This window comes from Hyaena hyaena, unplaced genomic scaffold (assembly GCF_003009895.1).
Source record: "Hyaena hyaena isolate Hyena2069 unplaced genomic scaffold, ASM300989v1 scaffold_852, whole genome shotgun sequence".
In the NCBI taxonomy this organism is placed as follows: domain Eukaryota; kingdom Metazoa; phylum Chordata; class Mammalia; order Carnivora; family Hyaenidae; genus Hyaena; species Hyaena hyaena.
Genome location: NW_024081485.1, coordinates 802,329 through 829,713, shown reverse-complemented (window position 1 = coordinate 829,713; position 27,385 = coordinate 802,329). Strand labels below are relative to the sequence as shown.

At 34.7% G+C, this 27,385-nt stretch overlaps 1 pseudogene; it reads right to left on the bottom strand.

The window, feature by feature from the left end:
• Positions 1-1,178: 1,178 nt before the first annotated feature.
• Positions 1,179-27,385, bottom strand: LOC120222236 (annotated as a pseudogene).

Genomic DNA, 27,385 nt, shown 5'->3' with positions numbered 1-27,385 from the left:
TTGCTAGATAAAATGTAGAACAGATACCAAATTTAAGAAATAATACTGGGCATATTTTTTAACCTGCCATAAGCTGTCTATGACAAAATTAACGAAGTAGTTGTTATTGTTATATGTATATGCTAATGATTACTATTATTATAGAACGTAATTGCCATACTGGCTACAAAAAGATGCTAGCATTCAGTGAATAGAAAGGCATATGAACTAAGGAGACATAAGCTAAGAAGAAGAAAAGAAAAATAATAGGACTGGTAAAGAAAAGTCTCACACTTGTTTAATACTCAAAATCTTTTCTGATGACCTTCATACAGCAATGAAGCAAAAGTCAATAGGAATTACTGAATTCATTATTTGTTTCATTGACTATGAAAGCTATCTGTTTCAACATGGGTGTGCTGACTGTTTAATCAATAAAATTAGGTAAGGTAAGGAATCATAAAAACAATAAATTTCATGGTTTATTTTACCTTAAAACATATAAATGAATATCTATTCACCAATATTTTGATATGGAACTAAGGCTTTGTTCTGAGTATGGGTCTTCTGTTTGGAGGTAGCATCATGTTTCTTTCACTATCCATGCCACTAAATAATTGTCTATAAATTCTTATGAAACAATCATTAGACTTCTGATTTTATCTCAGAAATAATCTAGTCACATCTAATTTAAAAACAATATTTAGTAACTCAACTTTATAATCTTCCCAAGTTTACAGAAGTAGAAATGAATTTTTCACTTACTTAAAAAAATTTTAACATTTAACTCAGCAATTACAATAAAAAGATCTATTGGTATAAAATGGTTTGGGACAAATACAACTGATTCTTAGAAGTATAAATGTCAACTGCTGGGAATTATTCTAGAGAGTAGCCTTGCACTCCAATGGCAAATGTTTAGTATATAGTTGATCCTTGAACAACATGGATTCAAACGACGAGGGTCCACATAAATAAGGATTTTTTATTTATAGTACTGTAAATATATTTTCTCTTCATAATTTTTTCCTCTATTTGTATGTTTTATTCCCACAAGAGAGCCAGGGGTTAGGAGAGCACCAAGCCACCTGGCAAGGTAAGGGACCTTCCTCTGGCAGGAAGTGCAGGCTAGTTTTCAGGCAAATCCTCATGGATGACAGATAAGTAGTGTTGGTGGGATTTGATGGGGGATGCACACTTGTGGAGCTAGAGGTATGAGGGCAAGTCCTTCTCAATTACCAGGGGCTCTTCCATGAGACCATACCACTTCAACACAGCTCTTCTTGTGAATGAAGAGAACTTAGTGAAGTTCCACTTGGTGGTATTTTCTAGGATTCCTCTACCCTTGGGCTGGACATTCATACACTTCCATAGTGGGTCGCCATTGTCTCCATTCACACACGTGTTGTACATACCAAGTTTGATGTTATACCCAGTAGCAAATTCACGGTCTCTGCATTACTCCCTGGTTTTTGCCTCCTGAACTACTTGCAAGGGAAGACCAGAATCTATGAACATCACTTAGAATATAGGGTGTGCAGGTCAACCAACTGAGTATAATTACATCTGTGTTTTGACTCATTATGAGGCTACACTGGTGATGATACACATGAAGTCCCGGTGCTTGTTCAGGTTAATTATGTTCCTTAATAATCTTGGATGACAACTCATGCATGGAATGAACACAGTCCCAGACTTCCCAAGATGTGCATATGATCCTGGCTGGTGATGACAAGGGTCCCGCCTAGCAGCTCTGGCTTCCTTCCTTATAATATAGCATTACTACATATAGCATACAAAATACATATTAATCAACCAAGTTATCATTAAGGCTTCTGGTTAACAGTAGGCTACTAGTAAATTTAGGTGAGTCAAAAGTTACACGCAAATTTTCAATCGAATGTGTCAGTGCTCCTAACTCCCATGTTGTTCAAGGGTCTACTGTGTTTTGAACATCTGTCAGTCTGTTTTACATAAGCAATTGAAAAGATAGGTTAAGCTAGTGAATTGGGTAAGGGGAAGTCAATTAAATGTGGATGTATTATGTTTTGTATTGTTTATATTTTGGCATTTATTATTTGACTCATTTTATTATTATGGCTTTATACCTTTCCACCTAAAGTTTTTAAGATTAGGAACAATTTTTTCCTACCCCAAAGCCTACAAATATGTCTGTGAACAGGAAGAGCTTTACATATACTTATTGCAAGAATGAAAGAGGTTAGCTCTCTCAATAACTCATCATATTGTCTAAATTTCTCACAAATTTTCCTTTACAAAATGGTAGTTAGAATATCCGTATCTTGTTATATGAAATAGAAGTGTCCTGATATTAAGCAATTCCTTAAGTCAGAAATGTGGGGGACTACATTCTGAGTAGTAGATACAATAAAGTAGAGTATAGAAGTGATAATAAGGAAAATGGCTCTTGGAAACGGTGGTAACTATTGCAGGCCATGATGAACATTCTTAGCCAAAGTCACCAATTTCCAAACTCATCATTTTAGTTAAATTTTAGCAAATTAGAATTCAAAAAGTCATCAGTAATACATTATATTTGACAAGTCTAAAATAATCTTTAAATCTATAGCTAATGATAGTTTATTTCAAGTTCAATATTTGCTTTATCAATTCTATATCTAAAACACTGATTTAGTAAAAAACATGATTAATGTGGCTTCTTAGGGACTGGTATGGTATTTGCACAAATATAGACACACATATCATTGAAACAGAATAGAAATCCTAGAAATGAATCCATATCTATATGATCAATTAATCTTCAACAAGCAGGAAGGAATATCCAATGAGAAAAAGACAGCCTCAACAAAGGAATGGTGTTGGCTAAACTGCACAGCAACACAAATGAACAAAGAATGAAACTGGGCCACTTTCTTACACCATGCACGAATATAAATTCAAAATGGATTAAAGACCTAAATCTGAGACCTGAAACCATAAAAATCCTAGAAAAGAACGCAGGCAACAACCTCTATGAGGTTGGCTGTAGCAACTTCTTTGTATATCTATCTCCTAAGGCAAGGGAAACAAAAACAAAAATAAAGTATTGGGACATAAAAAGCTTCTGCACAGTGGAGGAAACAATCAACAAAACTAAAAGGCCACCTACAGACTGGGAAAAGATATTTGCAACTGGCAAATCAGATAAAGGGTTATTATCCAAAATATACAAAGGACTTATAAAACTGAACATCCAAAAAACAAGTAATCCAATTAAAATATGGACAGAAGACATGAATAGACATTATTCCAAAGAAGATATACCAATAGCCAACAGTCACATGAAAAGACACTCAACATTACTCATCATCAGGGAAATGCAAATCAAAACTACAGTGAGATATCACCTCATACCTGTCAGAATGGCTAAAGGCATAACACAAGAAACAATAGGTATTGGCGAAGATATGGAGAAAGGGAACTCTCTTGCATTGTTGGTGGAAATGCAAACTGGTGTAGTCATTGCAGTAACAGTATGGAGGTTCTTTGTAACGTTAAAAATAGAACTACCCTATGATCTAGCAATTGCATTACTAGGCATTTATCCAAAGGCTACAAAAATATTTATTCAAAGGGATACATGTAGCCTGATGTTTATAGCAGCATTACATATAATAGCCAAATTATGGAAATAGCCCAAGTGACTGATGAATGGACAAAGATGCAGCATATATATACAATGAAATATTACTCAGCCATCAAAAAATAAAATCCTGCCATTTGAAATAATGTGGATGGAGCTAGAGAGTATTATGCTAACCAAAATAAGTTAGAGAAAGACAAATACCATATGATGCCACTCATATGTGAAATTTAAGAAGCAAAACAAATGAGCAAAGGGAAAAATAGGGAGAGAGGTAAACCAAGAAATAGAAAAATTAATTATAACTAAAATAATTAGGTGAAGGGATACACAAAATCATATGACATCAAAAATAAAAACAGGAGACTAAAAATGTAGTTTTGAGGGCACAGTTGGTTGAGCATTTGACTTGGATCAGTTCATGCTCTCATGGTTTGTAAGTTCAAGCCCATATCGGACTCATTGCTTTCAGCCCAGAGCCTGCTTTAAATCTTCTGTCCCTCTCTCTCTACCCCTCACTCATTTGCACTATCTCAAAAATAAACATTTTTTTAATGTAGAGCTTTATTAATGTGTTCAAACATAGTTACACACACACACACGCACGCGCGCGCGCACACACACACACACACACACACACACACACACACTGTTGTGTATTAACCTCATGGTTACCAGAAAACAAAAACCTAGAGTAGATACAGAAAGGATGAGAAAGGAATCTAAACTTGATGCTAATGAAAGCCATCAAACCACAAGGAAGGAGGAAAAGAGAAGAAATAAACCTATGAAAACAAACAAAAGCAATGAACAAAATGACAATAAGTATATCCCTATCAATAATTACTTTAAATTTAAATAGACTAAATGCACCAATAAAAAAAACTGGCTGCATGGATAAAAAGACAAAACTTATCTATACGTTGTCTATAAGAAAGTTACTTCAAATCAAAGGATACACAGAGACTAAAAGTGAAGGGATGAGAAAAGACATTCCATGCAAATGGAAACTACAAAAAAGCTAATGTGGCTATATTCATATCAAACAAACTTTAAAACAAAGATTGTAACAAAAGACAAAGAAGGGCAACGCATAATGATAAAGGAGTGAATCTAATAAGGGGATATAACATTTATAAACACTTATGAACCCAAAATAGGAAAACCTAAATATATAAAGCAAATACTAACAGACCTAATAAGAACAATTGATAGCAATACAATAATATAATAGTAGTAGGAGACTTTAATATGCCACTTGTATTATTGATACCCATTGGTACAAGTGGCATATTACATCCAGAGAGAAAATTAATAAGGAAACACTGGCCTGAAAAGACCCATGAGACCAGGTCTTAATAGATATATAAAGAACATTCCACCCAAAAGCAGCAAAATACACATTCTTCTCAAGTGCACATGAAACATTCCTTAAAAGGAACACATGTTAGCCAATAAAACAAGTTTTCAATAAATTTAAGACCAAAATCATACCAAGCATCTTTCCAGTCACAATCGCATGACACTAGAAATCAATTACAATAAGAACATGGAAAAGCCACAAACACATGCAGATTAAACATGCTACAGAACAACCAATGGGTTAATGAAGTAATCAAAGGGATAATAAAAAAATTCCTTGAACCAAATGAAAATGAAAATACAACGCTCCAAAATCTAGGATGCTGCAGCAAAAGTAGTTCTACGAAGGATGTTAATAGCAATGCAGGCCTACCTGAAAAACAAAATCTCTAAGAAACAACTCAAATTTACATCTAATGGAACTAGAAAAAATAAACAATTCCCAAAGGTAGTAGAAGTAAGAAAATAATGGGGGGGGGGGTGTTTAGAAGATAAATAATATCAGAAATGAATGAGGAATAGTAGTACTGATACCACAAAAAATATAAAGGATCATAAGAGACTATTATAAATAATTAATTGTCAATGCACTGGACAATCAAAAAGAAAAAGAAATGGATAAATCCCTAGAAATATACATTCTTCCAAGATGGAATCATGCAGAAACAGAGCATCTGAATAGACAGATTACTAGTAAGAAGACTGAATCAGTAATCCAAAACTTAAAAAAAAAAAAAAAAATCCAGGAAAAGATGGCTTCACTGCTGAATTCCACCAAACATTCCAAGAAGATTTAATACCTACACTTCTCAAACTGTTCCAAAAAATTGAAGAGGATAGAATGTTTCCAAACTCATTTTACAAGGCCTGCATTACCCTACTACCAGAACCAGAGAGACAGAGAGACAGACAGACAGACAGACAGAAAGAAAGAAAGAAAGAAAGAAAGAAAGAAAGAAAGAAAGACAGACAGACAGACAGAAGGAAAGGAGGAAATCCAGAAGAAAAAAAAAAGAAAGAAAATTACAAGCCAGTATCTGTGAACAGAAATGCAAAAATCCTCAACACATTAGCAAATTAAAATTAAAATACATTAAAAGGATCATACACTATGATCAAGTGGGGTTTATTCAGGAATGCAAAGATGGTTTGATACCCACAAATCAAATTAATAAAATGAAAGGCAAAAACCATATGATCATTTTAGTAAATACAATAAAACCATTTGAGAGGATTCAACATCCATTCATGACAAAAACACTCAATAATGTGGGTATAAAGTGAAAGTACCTCAACATAATAAAGGTCTTATATGAGAAACAGATAGCTACCACCATACTTAATGTTAAAAAGCTGAAAGCTTTTCCTTTAAGATCAATAACAAGACAAGGATGCCCACTCTTGCCTCTTTCATTCAACATGGAATAGGAAATCCTAGCCATAGCATTTAGGCAAAAAAAGAAATAAAAGGCATCCAAACTGTCAAGGAAGAGGTAAAGCTGTCAATACTTATAGATGACATTATACACAGAAAACCCTAAACTAACAGAACAAATAAATGAATTCAGTAGGTAGCAGGATTCAAAATTAATACAGAGAAAATATCTTGCATTATCTATACACTAAAAGTAAACCATCAGAAAGATAAATTAAGAAAAATATCCCATTTACAATTGTACAGGAAGAATAAAATAACTGCAAATCATTTTAATCAAACAGGTAAAAGACCTATATATATGATTTGCAAATCATATATGTGATAAGGACTTAATACCTAGAATGTATCAAAAAACTCAAAAGGAAAAACCAAACAATCCAATTAAAAATTGGGCATTGGATCTAAGCAGACATTTCATGTATATTATGCAAATCAAAACTACAATGAGATATCACCTAAAATCTGTTGAAATGGCTAGTATCAAAATAACAAGAAAAACTTTTGGTGAAGATGTGAGAAAAGGGAACCTTTGTTAACTGTTGTTGGGAATGCAAATTGGTGTAGCTGTACTGTATAAGAGGTGATATTATTATATCAATGTTTTCATTTCCAGCATATGATAAGGGTGTTGTAAAAAATGCCCTTATTTTTATAGGACAGGTGCTTATGTATTCAGGAAAGAAGTGTCATGATGTCTATAAATATTTTCAAATAGCAGACAAAAAAAAGTAAGGCCTAGATATATGTAGATAAAGTAAATTTTACAAAATAGTAACAAACATGAATCTAGGTGTGGAATGTACAGATGTTCATCATACTATTTTCTCAACTATTCTGAAAGTCTGAAAGTTTCAAACTAAAGTTGAAAAAAATAAAGAGTTGAGGCATAATAACTGTAATAACAAAAAGGTGAAAAAAATGAACTCATAACTAAAAAACTTAATGAAGTACTACAAACTCTATTGAGATACAGAATCATACCCATTTGAAAACTTGGTATCTTCACTTTTCTTTTTTCTTTTTGGTCTTCTAACTACAAGTAAAATAGAATAAATTTGACCTAAGGCTTATTGGACATCTACCAAGAGATGAAGCTCCTACACCTAACAAGATTTTATACAAATATTAAATATGACTTGGTATCAAAATCCTTCCTAAGGAAGTCTTTTGAAAAAAAAGTATTCATTGTTAGATTAAATATTCAACCAGAAATTGCAAGTAAAACACTGCTCAAATATGGACTGCTTTTCTAGATGGGACCAATCTACACAGCCTAATCTAGAGAGCCTGAGATTTTGTGAATTTGTCTATTATAGCATCTTATAATGTTTTGTCAACTATAATTCCTAATCTTTTAGTATTTTGAAATTTTGGTCAATTAAATCAACATATAAGAACTGACTATATGTCTGGCATTAGTCCATACTTTTTTATATTAGAAAATTTCAAAAAACTTGTAAAGTTTTTAATAGTTAACTGGTTGACTTCATATACTCATAGTAGGCCTTCATTAGATTCTTACTTTACTCAATGCAATTTATAATCAACTTACAAATTGTACACATACAGAATATATATAATTGGATCCAATATCATCAACCTGTTACATATCATTGTTCTAATTAAAACTGTAAGTCATGTTTTTATTGAGATGGCTGAAAGATGAACAAGGAGAAAACTTAGAACCTTTAAGAAGAGAGGAGGAAAAACAGTAGTGTAAATAACAATATGAATCCTAAGGGTAAGAATAAAATGTAACTGTTTCATTTATGGTAAAATATGGCTATAGTTTATTCTTTACTATTAATGATTTATTTATTGAATTGGGAAACATTAAATTCTAAAATTTTTCACTTTTGACAAGACAAGGTAATACAAGAAAAATGCAAAAAAAAAAGAGTAGTCAAGACATTATTAACTATTTTTAATTAGAAGAGTTTTTATATAGAAGGGTAAGTAAGCTCTCCTGGATGCTCTAGGGAAGGGAATTAGAACGAGCAACAAGACAAATTTGGGCTCAAGAGAAGAGAGGTTACTTAATAGAGTAATTTTCTTCAAAAAAGAAAAAGAAATGGAATATGTTACCTTGAAAACCAATGAATTTTGTCGTTCTAAGCATTTCAATGGACAATAGAGCACTGTCAGTGTTTAAATTGATAGTGGCCTCAATAGGACTTTGAAGGGAAAACAGAGACTAAAAATCAGACAAAAATATAAACTGGAGTAGTTTAAAAAACAACAAAAACCTTCTCTGCATACGAAGGACTTGTTCAAGACCACAGAGAGAGAGAGAGAGAGAAGTTCTTCTGGTGTGTGTTCACAGAAGCAAACAATTGAAGCAATGAATGGAGTCCCTCCGCTGTGAAGGTAGGGGTACGTCTATCAGTAAGAGTAATGGCTCATAAACAAAAACTGACTCCAGCTTTATTAAGCAAAAATAGAGATAAACTAAAGAAATAGAAACTTAGAGAAATAAACAAAGGCCAGAAAATCAAGCTTAGAAAATACATGGAAACAAAATCAACTCCAAAAGGAGCAGGAAAACTATCCATATTTTAGTGGAACAGCATGGCTTGAACTCTATCATATATTTCTTCAATCTTGGGCCATGGCTGCTGGTTCTTATTACCACTGGTTCCAGAAATGAATCCGAATAGGGAATGAGACATTATAAAGTAAAACACACACACACATATACTGAATTTCTACAATAAGTATTATACAAACTCAAGGGCATATTCAATCATGTCCAAATGGAATAGAAACCACAATGCAATGGCCTCCAAAACAAACTGTAAAACCTGTCTAATGTTTCTGCTAATTCTCATTCATGGTACCTCGTTTCCTTCTGGCTTTTCATATTCATTGGGAAATAATTTGTGGGATTTCTTTTAATTTAAAGATAAACAATATTCACCAGAGAATTTACATTTCTTCCTGTCAGGTGCTCAGAAGCACTCTCGGTTATGGCTTACGCTGAACAAAACTCACATATTCAAAGTTTTTGTACAAGTGATATTTGAATTTGAATTATAAATTCATTCTAAAATCAGCTCATGGTTACTTAGGCAATTTTCTTCAACTCTTGTTTTGTCCAGCTGTAATGCTTCTTTCTTCCCTCTTTCCAGTCCTCTGGGAATGGGAGTGAGTGAGTGAGCGTTTTTGTATGAGTACAAAACATGGGACATGGGACACTAAGCTTTCTTTACATGTTTAACAGTTTAATAGAATGCTATTCAAAAAGGAAATATAGGAGCACATGGGTGACTTGGTCAGTTAAGCATCTGACTCGACTGCAGCTCATGTCATGATCTCGCAGTTCATGCGATTGAGCCCCACATGAGGCAGTGCACTGACAGTGCAGACCCTGCTTGGGATTCTCTCTCTTCCTCTCCTCTCTCTGCCCCCTCCTTTGCGTGCTCTTTCTCTCATAAGAAATAAACTTTAAGAAAAATGAAATATAAAGTAAGTATTCAATAAAACATGTAACTCATACAAATGTCTACTTGAAGACATTAATTAATTTCCTGGAGTTATAAAGACAATTATTAAAATTTTATTAGAGGTGGGGAGGAAACCTTCCTCAATATTTCTAACAGAAGATTCTCATTTAATCAAGGTAATGATTTTAAACATAAATTTACCTAACAGAACTCTAAATGTAAGGAATCAAATATATTTTTGTTGGAATAAATATATTGAATAGAGTTTTTATGTTTATTTAGTTAAAGAATAAGATATTTTTAATAAAATAATTTCATCTATAGAAGGTCCTTCCTATAAGAGGATTTAAAACTATTTTTTAATAGGACAATGGAATATTTTGCAAGTAAGCTTTCTATATCATTCTACTTCTAAAAGCAAGATATGTTGTACAAAATCAAAAGTCAACAATGCAAAGGTTTTCAAGTATTTCAATTTTTCAGATTTTAGTCTAAAATACTTATGGGTATTTAGCAGAGCAGATGGCTCAAAAGGCTAAATATTTGTAGCTTAGCATTTCAAATAGAAACTATACCCTTTATAATAGAATAACTATAATAGAATGACTTCTGTGACAACAGACTGTTCTTATGTAACTATTTTGAGGTAGGGAGAAAATCTGTTTTAGTTTAACAGTTTAAAACAGAAAACAGTTTTGAATTGACAGTGCTTCAATTTCTAACTTGAATTTTATGTTATTGTTTTGAGATAAAATTCAAGAGTGAATATAAAATAGCTAACAACTCATTTCCTAACACCACTACCATGTCAGTATACCTTTCCAGACAAATTTCGTGATTTTAAATGTTCTCTGGAAAGTCAGGAGTTACTTACCTATTTATGGCCAGAGCAAAGAGTTCCAATTCCACCTCTGTATAAAATAAAGCAAATCCATATCAAAGAGTTCTAAAGTTTGTAACTTACTTCTGAAGATTCTCATGAGTAAAGATTACAGAAAATCAAATGAGCTGTCTTTTTGCACCATGACAGATCAAGATATTTAGTTAACTCCCCTTCTAAGTATAGTTAACTCTAATAGTGTTGAGTAAAATATGTTTTTAAAAACTTATTTAAACATATGGCTGGGCTCACTGAAAACTAAAGAATTTATAAAAGACTATATGAGAGAAAAGGAGGTCGAAATCCAGATAGTTATGAATTCTAAGGCTAGTATTTACTGAACCTTGGTGCCATCTGCTGATGTGTGGCCTACAGTCTGGCATTAAGAGTCTTATTTTTAAGGGCCCAGAATTTAGAGTTTAATCTGGATGTAAAGTCCTATTATTTAAAATCCACATTCAAGATTCTATAAGTCATAAACTATGAAAAATAAACAAATAAACATAATATAAACATAACCCAAAGCAGAAGATGACAGAGATATATACCTGTCTTTCTGGGAACTAGGTAGAATAGAAAGATATAAAGGGAGAAAGAAAAAAAAAGACTCCCCTGAGAATTAATAACCACAAACCAACACTTCATGCAGTTTTATGGCCTAAATTCATACCACTCAAAAATGTGGTAGTTCCAGAGCGGTACTACCTCCACATGCATGCAAGAATCACATTTCTTGCAAAAGAATGAATTCACGCATTCAAAAGTCCCTAAAACAAACAAAAACCACCACAGGAAGTATACATAGAAAAATCAAACTACAGTATCTGACCTGAAAATACTATATTAGAATTATAAGATAAAGAACATTAACATACTTAATACGCCTACAGAAAGTACTAAATATAAGAAGTCTGTCTAAGCAGATTTGAAAATACTCAGTTATGACATCCATGAATTAAACATATAATAATATTTTAGGATTTGGTAAAAAAGAAGATGGAAGGAGATGAGACATAATTGAAAAGAGAATTTATAGATGGAAGACAGGTCTTAAGAAATGACACAGAATGCAGCAAAAGAATCAAAAACAGAAAATTCGAAACAGAGGTAAAGAGATATAGAGAATGGTTGAGATAATTCCAAACACCATAAAATTTCCAGAAAGAGATAATAAAGAACAAATAATAAAAGGTCTTTTATTGGATTGAGAAATGTCTGTATGTTCTGGAAGCACAAAGGCAAGAGCACACTCAAAATGAAAAATTGACAGTGAAAAACTCCATATAACTTGACTTCTAATTACTATAAATTGTAGATGACTGAACATAACTATGTATACACTGTAACAATCTTAATTGTCTACTATGGAAATAAGGTTACCAAATATACTAACAAATCTAATAATCCATCAAATGATGCAAAAAAAAAAAAACCCCTGCATGTACAATAGGTACTAAGAATTAACATAAAAATCTAACTTTAGTGTTTACTTCCAATCCCCAAATCTCTATTCCCTTGATCCTCCATTCAATTACTTCCCAAAATTGAAAATAATACCTTCAGTATCACTTCAAGTAGTATTCATTACAGGGTTCCCATAAATAGGAAAATCACTTGACCTCTATAATGAAAACTCCACAAGCCCTGGAACTGGATTTAAATGTAAGTTTCACCCATTTAAATGCGCAGCCTTCAGCAAAATAATTCATTTCTTTGACTTTTGTTTCCTTACCTATAAAATGGGAATAACACTCAACTCAGGATTGCTGCAAGTATTAGATGAGATTAAAAAATAATGTCTATAGGGGCGGCCGGGGTGGCTCAGTCGGTAAAACGTCCGACTTCAGCTCAGATCATGATCTCATGGTTCATGGGTTTGAGCTCCGTGTCGGGCTCTGTGCTTACCGTTAGCTCAGAACCAGGGGTCTGCTTCAGATTCTGTGTCTCCCTCTCTCTCTGACCTCCCCTACTCACGCTGTCTCATGCTCTCTCTCTCAGAAATAAATAAAAACATTAAAAAAAAATTTTAAGTGCTTATAGCATAGTAAGCACTCAGAAAATACTACTTCTCATTCTCTGTACTTCCACAGTACTCTATACATCAGTTACAAACAGAAACATTATCTATAGTGACTGACAAAGACAAGATCTCCAGGAAAATGCCAACAAAAATGACCGCAATCACACTTGAAGCAATAGAAAAACCAAAAATTGGCCACATGAAAAAGTCTCAAACTTTCTCAGCTCAGGATGCCCTTAGTGTCTCAACAATCTTTCATGGCATTCCCAAGTCAAAATAACTACAGTTCAGTTTATTAAATAGTTCTAAACAACACAATACATTTTTATGTCCTAATAACTTAGTAGCTATTTTTTAAAACCACAAAAATTTAAGGAAAAATAATATTTTACTTTCATTATTAAGTAACCACAATTGCTTACTAATGGATGGGTATACCTGTTGAGCCCTGCACTTATTCTAAACCTTGGAATAATTTTTAGTGCAAATTAATCAATACTACTGAGTACAATTTAGCTAAAATGCATCTCTTTCCACAGATCAAAATCTATTCTTGAAACTAGTTTTAAAAAAACTACTTATGACTATTTTAATATTATTTTTCTTCTTTTAAAGCTTTGTTGCCTTTCATGTCTTCCAAATAAGCCTTGGCATACCCCCCTCTTTTTTTTTTGTCTGCCCACACATTATCCTTCCCCAATATTTTGTTTTAAAAACAATTCCAGAATTTTGACTTCTGACTAAGATGGAATAACAGAGGCTGGATTTTCTGTACTGCCTAAAACAAATAAAAAAGTCAGGCAAAATATATAAAATTACGGTATTCAAACAGTGAAACTTGGGCAATGAAGAACAGTGATCCCAGAGAGATGGGAAATAGATAAGACTTATAATCATCTCCAGTTTAAAGTCCTGACAGAATATCCAGGTTCCTGGAATAGGAGAAACCAAGTGGAGCCAAGTGGACTCTGCATTGAGGAGAAGTGCAAGGGCACCACATTTAGGCATAAGCCTAATCTCTATGATAAACTCCTATTAAAAGTCCTTCTAACTCAGCACCCCAGTTCCTCTGGTGTACATCCTTCTTTGCTGCAGCAATCAATATGCTTCCCAATATTACATAAAGCTGTTTTTTTTTTTTTTAAATTAACTTAACTAGGAGTGATACAGTACATGACAGTGTTGGTGATAGCTAGCTGGTGGGCTTTCATGAATTAAAGTCCCAACAAAAAATTCAAAAGCCTTTCACTGCTTTTACAATTTTGGTGGGAGATCACACCAGAATTACAGTGTACAAGAAAAAAATTTCCATAAGACTCTCTTGTTCTATACAAAAAAAAAAAAGGTAATTGTCACTTTTCTTTCTGAGAAACCATTGACTATTAGTGCCCAGAGAAGACAACCTTTATTTTCCATATATTCCATCTTCTTCACCATTGCTAATTGATTTTAAATGCAAATTTAATCACAGTATACCCCTACTTAAATGCTCATATGAGGTTAACATACAATAAAATGCAAAGACCTTGGGTGTTATGTTTGATAAGTTTTGACAATTTTATGTGCTTATGAAACTGCCATCCAAACAAGATATAGGATATTCCCATCACCCCAGAAATTCTCGGCAAGACCTTTTTTCAGTAAACTTCCTCTCCCCTGGGTAATTACTTTCAGATTTCTGCTAGCATAAATTACATTAATTATTTTTCATAATTTTATATTATATAATTGATTAAACTTGTTTTGGTTTCTTATTTTTAAAAATGGATCAGTATATTATTTCTAGTGGTTTGTGAGCAAGTAGGAATTTGTCTTTTAGGTATATATATTTGTTTTGTTCACAGGGATTTTCTGATAATACCTAGCTTTTATGAAATATCTGACCTCACTCCTAAGAGAAATATGCTATATAAATGAAAACTAGTTATAACACTAAATCATCATATTGTCCACTAGCATTCTGACTATTCATTTGCCAACTAATAATAATTAAGAGATTCCATAATATCTTTGAAAAAAGCTTGCCTAGCAAGTGCAGTTAGGTGTAAAAAAATATAAAAAGGGATTCATTACTAGGCTGATTTGCTCATCACTAATAGTAAAAAATATACTAAGTATTCATCGGAACTCAGTTTTATAACACCACAATCTTCTAATTAGAATTTGTTGTGAATTTAATTAAGTTCTGCGTGTTATAAATTTCAAAATTCTTTTACTTCTTCCATTACACTTCAACTGACAGCCTCCTGAGAGCTTGGAGCGTTAATTATTCCAAATTTTTCTGGCATAAAGCTAAAAAGAAAGCACTGTAGTACATATTTAAGAATTGTGTATTTTTAATTTAACAGTGAATAATAAGGCATATCTGATGTGTCTTCCATAGAAGTGTTTGATTTGTGGCACTACTTGATAATTTACACTTTCTAATTTTAAAAAGATTTATTAGCAGTAGCTATTACTTGTATGTCTTTCAGTTGAAAGAGCTGATTTAGACTTGATTATAATAATAGCAATTGTGATGCTAAGGACCGGCTTTATGAACATGGAACATTATAAATATTAAGATAAAATAGCAATTTTGTTTTGCTTTTTTTTAATGTTTTATTTATTTACAGGAGAGAGAGAGAGAGAGCGTGAACACGGGAGGGTCACAGAGAGAGGGAGTCACAGACTGAAACAGGCTCCAGGCTCTGAGCTGGCAGTCAGCACAGAGCCCGACGCAGGGCTCGAACCCACGAACCGCGAGATCATGACCTAAGCGAAAGTCGGATGCTTAACCGACTAAGCCACCCAGGCGCCCCGATAAAATAGCAGTTTTGACAGTAACTTGTCAGAAGGGCTTTGCTGATCTATCAAGTGCCATGTATGAACTGCATAACCATTCTGTGATTCTACGCTGAATATTATAAAATGAAATATTATCTCTTAAAAAACCTGAAGCAAAATTTTAGTCTAACATACAAAAACTGGATTCAATATTCTGTACTTACAAAGATAGAAATGGGATAATTACAATTATCTGTCCTTTTCACACTTAAAACTATTATTTACAAGGATCTACTACCACAATGAGGCACACTGTTTTCTAATGATTGCAAATATGAGGGGGAAAAAAGATTATAACTAAACAAAGAACCAACTAAATCAAGACCCAAGAAAGTAACTGCATATACCTTAAACCTGATAGCTGTACATTTAAGCTTGCCAAGTGTCTCAGTCAGCTTAAGTTGTCATAACAAGGTACCATAGATTTGGTGGCTCAAACAACAGAAACTGATTTTCTCACATTTCTGGAAACAACGTCTGAAATCAGGGTATCAGTATAGTTGGGTTCTGGTGAAAGCTCTCTTCCCTTGCCTAGCCACCTTCTTGCTTCACTTGATGGCAGTGTGATCTCAAACTTCCAGCTTAAAAATTGATGCAGGAGGTTAAACCAATCAGCACATTCCAACGACTTGCCAAAGGGAGTGATCATTTCAGGCATGTTACCTAAGCCAGCCAATACAATCAGAGTGAATTGATGGTCTTTCATGGGGAATTCAGAGATATAAAAACTTTTATCTTGATATCAATAGCCTGAAATTGCTGTCAACTCTGTCAGCTTGAAAGATGGCAAGATTGAGAGTAGCAGGAAAAATAAACAAAATAGTCAATTAATCAACTGTTCAATCAAAACAAAAAAACACACCTGGAATTCTGATTAAGTCATAGGTAAAGTCTAACTACCTATGGACTTGTTAAATTATGTAAAACAGTATATTCATTTTATTGTTTAAACCAATTTGAGTTTTATTTTCTGTTCTTTTCCAGATAGCAAAAACACAGTATGGTAAATTAATTTTCTCTTAGAATGATAATCTAAAAAAATCTAAAGATCCAAAGTGTCACACAAAAGAGTAAACAAAAGCAATTTGGCTGATAGAAAAGAAAACCTTTCTTTTACCATGCCATCCCCTATTTTCTCATTTACAATTTGCCACAAAAACTGTCATTTAATTAACTGATTACTTATCTACTAAATAATACCAAAAGGGACAGGAGTAACAAATTTATAGTTACTGGCTATGGTCTGTGGTTTAAATATATATAAAATGCAATATCCTTAATGCCTGTCAGCTTTCTTTTCATATGCCAGCAAACAGAAAGCAATTATTAACACTTAGGACAGCATTCTAGAATTGTGCTGATAATTAACTCATTTTCCTATCTTTGAGAGTCAGAAGTGTCCGGGATGGCAGGGTTCTAATCAACAAATACACTATAGTGAACCCAACTTTTCTGAGTCTGTAGGAAAGTAGTTTATAATGAAACTTACGAAGTTTTGTTTTGTTTTGTTTCGCTTTATCTTGGGCAATGCTTTACAACATGAAGCAAAAGCTGAGACTAAAAGTATAATTCACTGAATTTAATCCATATATTGTGCAACTATTTTTTTAAAATTTTTAATGTTTTATTTATTTTTGAGAGAGAGAGAGACAGCATGAGCAGGGGAAGGTCAGAGAGAGAGGGAGACACAGAATCTGAAACAGACCCCAGGCTCTGAGCTAGCTGTCAGCACAGAGCCTGATGTGGGGCTCGAACCCACGAACTGTGAGAACATGACCTGAGCTGAAGTCGGACACTCAACTGAACGAGCCACCCAGGCACCCCTTGTACAACTATTTTGCAATGGGCTCATATGTATGTTTTCCTCCTTTTTAATTGACCCTAGGCCAACTATTTTAAATTTGAATATATTCTTGTCATTCTTTGTTTACTTGCCTACTTATATTTTTACATAACTGCAAGTGTAGTGTGCATATAAATATAATTAATGCTTTTTAATTTTTATGTACTTATTCCAATGATACTATAGTATTTATAATTATAGATTTTAATGGTTAGGTAAGGAATCCACTGAAGAGATAAACAATTTACATAGTGATCAATATTAAGATATAGTCATATTTAATATCAAAATTTTAGAAATAAAAGATAAATTAATGCAATTTTTTGGATTATATACTTGGGAAAAACAATAAAAAAATAAATGAATCAAATCAAAAGCCAGTTTTGAAAAAAAAAATTTAATGTTTTATTTATTTTTGAGAGAGAGAGACAGGGAGAGAGTACATGCAAGTGGGAAGATTTGAACGCAGGTACCACAAGATCATGACCTGAGCCAAAGTTGGACGCTTAAATGACTGAGCCACCTAGGCACCCCAAAAGGTAGTTTTATAACTCTTGATAGAAATGCCAAGTTTCTGGGGCGCCTGGGTGGCTCAATCAGTTGAGCATCCAACTTCAGCTTAGGTCATGATCATGTGGTCCATGAGCTTGAGCCGCATGTCAGAAACAGCACAGAGCCTGGAGCCTGTTTCAAATACTGTGTCTCTCTCTCTCTACCCCTTGCCCACTCATACTCTGTCTCTCTCTTTCCCTCAAAAATAAAGAAACGTTAAAAAAAATTTAGAAACGCCACATTTCATTTTAAAGAAAGAAATCGTGTTTGGTTTACACGACAACTAGTAATATCCAATACATTAATTTTTTTAACCACAATAGTGAAATTGTTAACATTTCCTGAAACTCTAGGAAATTTCTGAAAACATAACAGGCTTACCTGTGATGCTTCCTAAAATTGCAAATTTTGGGATTTTACCCCTATCCTAATAAATCAGAATCTCTCAACTATGACCTAGTAATAACAATTTAATAATTTGTTAACATTTGTACAATAAAATTTCCCCAATAAAGTTTGAGAACTATTCTAGTAAGTTGTCTTTACTGTTTTCTCAGATTACCTATATAACTCAAGTTAAAAAAGTAATGATTGAGAGATCGCATCTATTCAATGCTTTCCACTTAGCAAAATCTAATTTAAGAGCTTTTACTTGTATTATCTCATTTTGTCCTCACAATAACCCTATGTAGTAGGTAAGATTATAACCCAGTTTTACAGGTATGGAAACTGCGGATCAGTGGTTAAAAAGCACTGCTAAGTGAAGGACACACTATTTCAATCCAGGTTGTCAAGCTGTTAACCCTTGTACTAGTGCCTCTTGTATGTCAATTATTTTCCCAGATACTACTCCACCATAAATCATTCATTCCCTTTTTTAAAAAAAATTTTTTTTTAAAGGCTTATTTATTTTGAGAGGGAGAGAACCAGCAGGAGAAGGGAGAAAGAGAGGGAGAGAGAATCTCTAGCAAGCTCCACACCATCAGCTCAGAGCACAATACAGGGCTTGATCCCAGGAACCTAGAGATCATGACCTGAGCTGAAATCAAGAGTCACACGCTTAACCAACTGAGCTACCCAGGCACCCCCCATTCATTTCCTTAACAGGTGTTCTACCTGTGGGCAAGGCAGAGGATGTGATTAAACTGGCTACAGAAAATACAAAGCAGCACAAAATAAAGGGAGAAAATCAAATGTAGGGAGTTTAAATAAAGTGTGTATAAAATACAGAGAGAAATAATATTTCTCAAGCTGGTAAAAAAGAAATTTTACACATGTATTGCTATTTTTATATCCATATATGTGTAAAAAAGATATATCACGACCTGGTTAACTGCAGCTTCTGAAAGGTGATGATGCACAGACTAAGATTAGATCCACTTTAACATAACTCATATAACACAGAAAGTATTTTAGAGGGGCACCTGGGTGGCTTAGTTGGTTAAGCGTCCGACTTTCGCTTAGGTCATGATCTCGCGGTTCGTGGGTTCGAGCCCCACGTCGGGCTCTGTGCTGACTGCCAGCTCAGAGCCTGGAGCCTGTTTCAGACTCTGTGACTCCCTCTCTCCCTGACCCTCCCCTGCTCACGCTGTCTCTCTCTCTCTCCTAGATATAAAAAAAAACATTAAAAAAAAAAAAAGTATATCAGAAAATAGACTTCTAAGATTCCAAATCCTGAACACATTCTGGGAATTGTATACAAAGAGGAGCAAGTTACTACATGATGACTAGAATCTATATGGCATTTATTTATACTTGTAGAAGTAATTCTAGTATTTCAACAACTTAATAGAAAAATATCATTGAACTTTTGAAATTTGAATAATTTAGAAGGGTGACTTACGGAGTAGTATGTAAAGTATGTATAATAACATTAATAATCTCCATGTGTATCTGGAACCAGTCCATTTCATGCACACCACTGTCAGTTAATCATCCTTATAATGATTAAGAACATATTTCTTGCTGAAAACTTTCTTTCCCTTTGTCATTCAAGTCCTTTCCTACAACACAGTTTCCCATTACTTTCCTTTATATACATAATGTTCTGAACATTTATTATTCCCCAAACAATTCCTATACTTTTTTTTATCGCCACAAATATGCTCCTGTAATCCAGCTTATCTCTAGATATTGATACTCAAATACTCTCTCCCAAAAGAAAGCTCTGGTGAAAAGGAGACACACTCTCTCTTTAAAATACTTCATACTTTTTTATGACATGTAAGTAAGTGGGAAAGCCAAAATTTTAAATTTTAAATTAAATTAGGTATTCTTGGGGCGCCTGGGTGGCTCAGTTGGTTAAGCGTCCGACTTTGGCTCAGGTCAGATCTCGCAGTTCATGGGTTCGAGCCCCGCATCAGGCTCTGTGCTGACAGCTCAGAGCCTGGAGCCTGTTTCAGATTCTGTGTCTTCCTCTTTTTCTGCCCCTCCCCCACTCATGCTCTGTCTCTCTCTGCCTCAAAAATAAACTATAAAAAATTTTTTAATCAGGTATTCTTATTTAATTAAGAAAATTATTAAGTATGAGAGATTGACAAGCAATGAAGAAACAAACTAAATGTAATTGATGAGGTTCCTCCTCTTAGAGTGCTTTCAATTTTGTTTTTATTGTTATGTCCTTTTATATTTAAAGAATAATTGTTTACAAAATCCTGCTAATCTTTCATTAATCTAATTATGTAGGAACAGGTTCAGACAATAAGGCCATGACAAGAACTTTACTGATACAATGAGGCATTACATATTATCTTCCTATACAAATTAGTTGACAAATAAGCATTTTAGATGATGTGGAGAAGAAAAGCAAAAGGAAATGTAGGGAAAAGTCAACATGGTGAAGAAATAGAGGGACCTGAAAGTCCCTCATTCCTCAAACACACCAGTATTGAGGACAGAGGTCTTGGAATTCCAGGAATCCAGACTACACAGTGACAGAAACATATCCAGAGGCCTAGAGGGACAACCTGGTGGGCCACAGGTGCATGATTATAAACTGGGAGAGATAAAAACGGAGGGTATAAGCATGGCGGGGAGAGATCCTATTCTGTGGAGAGACAACAGGAAGAGAAAGAGAGGCTGTGGGACTGTAGGATTGTATTTGGACAAGAGAAAAACCACGGACTGGGGCATGGATAAGACAGAGAAAGAACTAATTCTAACTCAATTCAGGGCTGTGGGGATTTATAACTCAATCTAGGGCCTGCTGCCTAGGGCCTGCTGGTAGAGGGGAGTAGAACCAGCCCTGGATTCGGTAGCCAGTTCAGAGGCACAGGAAGGAAAAAGCAGTCCCCTTCCTTGAGTGCTGTGAGAAGGTATACTGCTGCTCCAAGGACAAAAGACCATGCAGGTGCCTGCCACCCAGAGGCCCTGTGTTGACTGGCTGTGTGGAGTGACACTACCCTGACCAGGGCACAGTGGAGCCTGGATCCTTTAAGAAACAGGGTTTTGAATCCCAGTGGAGCACCTTCACAGGAGACTGTGAAGCGGGACAAACTGGCCCACTTGGGCCCATGTGGCACTGTTAGGAAGGCCTAAAAAAAGTGGTCTGAAACACCCAGTTTGGGGAGGAGACATTGGGATGTGTCGCCATTTTTCTTCCCATCACCAACAAGGTGGGGCTTTGGGGAAGGGACAGCAGATCCCCAGTGGAGGAGGGACCTGCCTACACCAAACCACATCCCTCTGTGCCTGGTAACTGTATGTCTACCCAAGCAAGATTAACACTAACCAAACCAGTCAGCCCCTCCTACAGACCAGCACAGCCACCTATTTCAAAGCACCCAGCAGTTTTGCATTTTTTGATTTGATTCTTGGTCAATTCCCATCATTCATATATATATTTTTTTTCTTCCTTTTCTTCCTCTTATATCTCCCCTTTTCTGTTCTGGTTGTTGGTTTGTTTAAGCAGACATTTTTAATCTATTATTTTTACATCTCTTCTGTATCTCCTTCTTATTTTCCTCTCACTCTTTGGATTATGCTGTATAGTTTTTCTGATTCTCTGCCGGTTTCTTTTCTTTATCCCTACACTGTCATTTTTCTTTGTATGGGATAAGGCTTCTTCCATAACCACCCCCCCTTTTTAAATTTTTTCCAGGGTTACCTCAATGAACAAATCAAAGCACACCTGGTATAAGGTCCAAACCACCATTACAAGTAGAAAGATAAAGCAACCAGAGTCCCAACAAAAGAGAGCATGCAACACACTACAGAAACACTTCCTGAAGGGCCAGCCCCAGACAGCATATGACCCCTTTTTGATATAGTAGTGCTTGCACGAGCAGGACACATAACAAACTTTTAAAACATATAAAGGACAGAAAACTAGCCAAAATAATGAAATGGAAGAATTTTCCACAAAAGAAAATCCAGAAAGAAATGACAGTTAAAGAATTGCTGAAAACAGATATAAAACAATATATCTAATCAAGAATTTAGATTAATAGTCATGAGACTAATAGCTGGGCTTGAAAAAAAGAATCAAAGACAGCAGAAAATCTATTGCCTTAGATCAAGAAACTAATGAATTAAGAAATGTTGTAAATGAGGTACAAAATAAACTAGATGCAGTGACAGTAAGGATGGAGGAAGCAGAGGGGAGAATAAGTCAAACAGAAGATAAAAATATGGAAAATGATGAATCTGAGAAAAAGCGAGATAAGAAAATACTAGACCATGGGGGGAGAATTAGAGAACTAAGTGATTCCATGAAATGTAATAATATCCGTATTATAGGAGTTCCAGAAGAAGAGAGAAAGATGCAGAAGGTTTACTTGAAAAAATTATAGCTGAGAACTTCCTTAATCTGGGGAAGGAAGCAGACATCCAAATCCAGGAGGCAGAGAGAACTCCCTTCAGATTCAATAAGACTAGGTTTTTACCATGGCATCTGATAGTGAAACTGGCAAAATACAATGATAAAGAAAGAATTCTAAATACAGCTAGGGACAAATGAGCCTTAACCTACAAAGATGGGTGATGCATAAGGGTAGTAGCATATCTGTCCACTGAAACTTGGCAAGCCAGAAGGAAATGGCAGGAAATATTTAATGTGCTGGCTAGGAAAAACATGCAGCCAAGAATTGTTTATCAAGGCTGTCATAAAGGAGAGATAAAGACTTTCCCAGACAAACAAAAAATGAAGGAGTTCATGACCACTAAACCAGCCCTGCAAGAGATCCTAAGGGGGACTCTGTGAGTGGAATGCTCCAAAGACTACAAAGGACCAGAGACATCACCACAAGCATAAAACTTACAGATAACACAATGACACAAATCTGTATCTTTCAATAATCTCTCTGAATGTAAACGGACTAAACACCCAAATCAAAAGACATAAGGTATCAGAATGGATAAAAATACAAGACCCATCTATATGCTGTCTACAAAACACTATTTAAGACCTGAGAACACCTTCAGATTGAAATTGAGGGGATAGAAAACCATCTATCATGCTACTGGAAGTCAAAAGAAAGCTGGAGTTCCCATACTTCTATCAGACAAACTAGATTTTAAACTAAAGGCTATAACAAGAGGTGAAGGGCATTATATCATAATTATGGGGACTATCTATCAAAAAAGCTAACAATTGTAAATGTTATGCCCCCAACTTATACACCCAAATATATAAATCAATTAATCACAAACATAAGCAAACTTACTGATAAGATTAATTGCAGAGGACTTTAATACTCCACTACAGCAATGGACAGATCATCTAGGCAAAAAGTCAGTAAACAATGGCCTAGAAGGATACACTGGACCAGATGGATTTGACAGATATATTCAGAACTTTTCATCCAAAAGCAGCAGAATACACATTCTTCTAAAGTGCACATGAAACATTCTCCCAGATCACATACTGGGTCACAAAACAACCCTCAATAAATATAAAAGAATTAAGATGATAACATGAATATTTTCAGATCACAATGCTATGAAACTTGGAATCAACCACAAGAAAAAATTGGAAAGCCTCCAAAAGCAAGGAGGTTAAAGAACATCCTACTAAAGAATGAATGGGTCAAGTAGGCAATTAAGGAAGAAATTAAAAACTATATGGAAACAAATGAAAATGAACACCCGACAGTCCAAACCCTTTGGGATGCAGCAAAGGCAGTCCTAAGAGGAAAATACACTGCAGTGCATGCCTATCTCAAGAAACAAGAAAAATCCAAAATACAAAACCTAACTGCACACCTGAAAGAACTAGAAGCAGAATAGCAAAGAAACTTCAAAGCCAGCAAAAGAAGAGAAATAATAAAGATTAGAACAGAAATAAACAATACAGAATCCAAAAAAAATAAAAGAACAAAAAAAATAGAACAGATCAATGAATCTAAGAGCTGGTTTTTTTTAAAGCATAAACCAAACTGATAAACCCCCAGCCAGACTGCTCAAAAAGAAAAGGCAGAGGACCCAAATAGACAAAATCATGAATGAAAGAGGAGGGATCACAACCAACACCACAGAAATACAAACAATTATTACAGAATACTATGAAAAATTGTATGCCAACAAACTGGACAAACTGGAAGAAATGGACAAATTCCTGGACACCCACATGGTAACAAAACTCAAATGGAAAGAAATGGAAAATTTGAACATACCCATAAGCAGTGAAGAAATTGAATCAGTTATCAAAAATCTCCCAACTAATAAGAGTCCTGGGACAGATGGCTTCCCAGGGGAATTCTTCTACCAGACATTTAAAGCAGAATTAATACCTATTATTCTCAAGCTGTTCCAAAAAATAAAAATGGAAGGAAAGCTTCAGACTCATTCTATGAAGCCAGCATTACCTTGATTCCTAAGCCAGATAGAGATCCCTATTGACACAAAAACAGACACATAGACCAATGAAATAGAATAGAGAACCCAGAATTGGATCCACAAATGTATGGCCAACTAATTTTTGACAAAGTAGTAAAGAATATCCAATGGAAAAAAAGACAGTCTCTTTACCAAATGGTGCTAGAACTGGACAGCAACATGTAGAAGAATGAAACTGAACCACTTTCTTATACCATATGCAAAATAAACTCAAAAGAGATGAAAGACCTGAATGTGAGACAGAAAATCATCAAAACTCTAGAGGAGAAAACAGGCAACAACCTCTTTGACCTGAGCTGCAATCTCTTATTCGACACGTCTCCAAAGGCAAGGGAAATAAAAGCCAAAATGAACTACTGGGATCTCATCAAGATAAAAAGCTTCTGCACTGCAAAGGAAACATCAACAAAACTAAAAGGCAACCAATGGAATGGCAGAAGATATTTGCACATAACATAGCAGATAAAGGGTTAGTAAACAAAACTTATAAAGAACTTACCAAACTCTACACCTGAAAAACAAATAATCCAGTGAAGAAATGGGCAAGCAACATGAACAGACACTTTTCTAAAGAAGACATCCAGATGGCCAACGGACACATGAAAAGATGCTCAACATCGCTCAGCATCAGGGAAATACAAATCAAAATCACACTGAGTTACCACCTCACACTGGTCAGAGTGGTTAAAATTAGCACCTCAGGAAACAGATGTTGGCAAAGATGTGGAGAAATGAGAATCCTCTTGCACTGCTGGTGGGAATGTAAACTGGTGCGGCCGCTCTAGAAAACAGAGTGGAGATTCCTCAAAACATTAAAAACAAAATTAACCTACAGCCCAGCAATGGCACTGCAAGGAATTTATCCAAAGGATACAGGTGTGCTGATTCATAGAGGCACATGTACCCCAATGTTTATAGCAGCTCTTTCAACAACAGCCAAATTATGGAAAGAGCACAAATGTCCAACAACTGATGAATGGAGATGTGGTTTATAGATACAATGGAATACTATTTGGCAATAAGAATGAAATCTTGCCATCTGCAACAACATGGATAGAACTAGAGGGTATTATGCTAAGTGAAATAAGTCAGGCAGAGAAAGACAGATATCATATGTTTTCACTCATATGTGGAATTGGAGAAACTTAACAGAAGACCATGGGAAAAGGGAAAAATAGTTTCAAACAGAGAGGGAAGCAAACCATAAGAGACTCTTAAATACAGAGAACAAATTGAGGGTTGATGGGGGAAGGTGGAGAGGAGAAGGATATTGATGAGGGCACTTGTTATGATGAGCACTGGATGTTGTATGCAAGTGATGAATTATGGGAATCTACTCCCAAAGCCAAGAGCACACTGTATACACTGTATGTTAGCTAACTTGACAATAAATTATATTTTTAAAAAAATTTTAAAAATAAAGGGGTCACATATTTATCAAAACTTCTTTTAAAAAGGAAATGTAGATAAAATTAATTTTTTTAATAATCTGCAGGCCACTGACAAATACTTGAGACAGAAAAGTATGACATTCCTCCAGGAACTCCCAACCCTCTTAATGTTAATGCCTTCCTAGAGGAAAAAACAACCTTAGCTAGACCTCCAAGATCCTGTAAGTCCTCTTTATCACATCAAAATCCTTTTGGAAACTTCCTTTGTCTCTACTCCTTCCAATTTAAAAGTATATTATCAATCACTCCTCAAAACTGCAGTGCAGCTCTTCTTCCCCATAGGTCCTGTCCCTGTGCATTAATAAACCACCTTATTTTCACCAGAAATGTCTCAAGAATTCTTTCCTGACCATTCATTTCCAGATCCCAGATCAAATCATACAATTTTGGCACCAAACATGGGGACTGAGTCATGTCATCTCAACTCCTGAGTTTTTATTCTCTTGCAAAATGTGTTTCATCTTCAAGGAAATTCATAAAAAGGGCTTCTGACAATACATGTTTTTAGTATATTTAAAATCATAAAACTAAAATTGGTAAGAAATTCCAGAACTAATTAAAAGCTGCCTTCAAACTGAATAAGGCTTAGTAACATGGAACTAAATCAACTGAGGAAGATGATTACAGTTTTTATGACTCTTACTTGAAATATTCTCTGATTGACTAATGTTTGCTCTTCCAGTTTAAGGAAACATTCTCTTAAAATATCCATGAGCACATAAATATGAAAAAACATTGCTTCATGAACAGTTTGAAGCATTTAAACCTTCTACCTGAACCATCTGAAATTCAGACACTCTCAGTGAATATTCTTTCTTTCTCGGCAATCACAGTTACTTGTATAATAAGTTCAATAAGAATCTGTTCTTGTAACAGGACATCATTGAAAGTACTGGTTACTTTACCAAGGCTTTAACTAGAATGTCATATTTGAGAGATATGCATAGACTCAGATATGATCATATAGCTTTAAGGAACTAAGGTTGACTATAGGAATCATGAAGCCAAAAGAGCCCCTTGGAAATGTTGAGGTTATAACCTTGATTATAGAATTCCCAACAGCCTTACCAGGTGAGTAAAGAATGTCACTTCCTGTTGGGTGCAGGAACCTCAGGATATTTTGGGGACGTCCAGAAGAGGAATTTGCCCACAT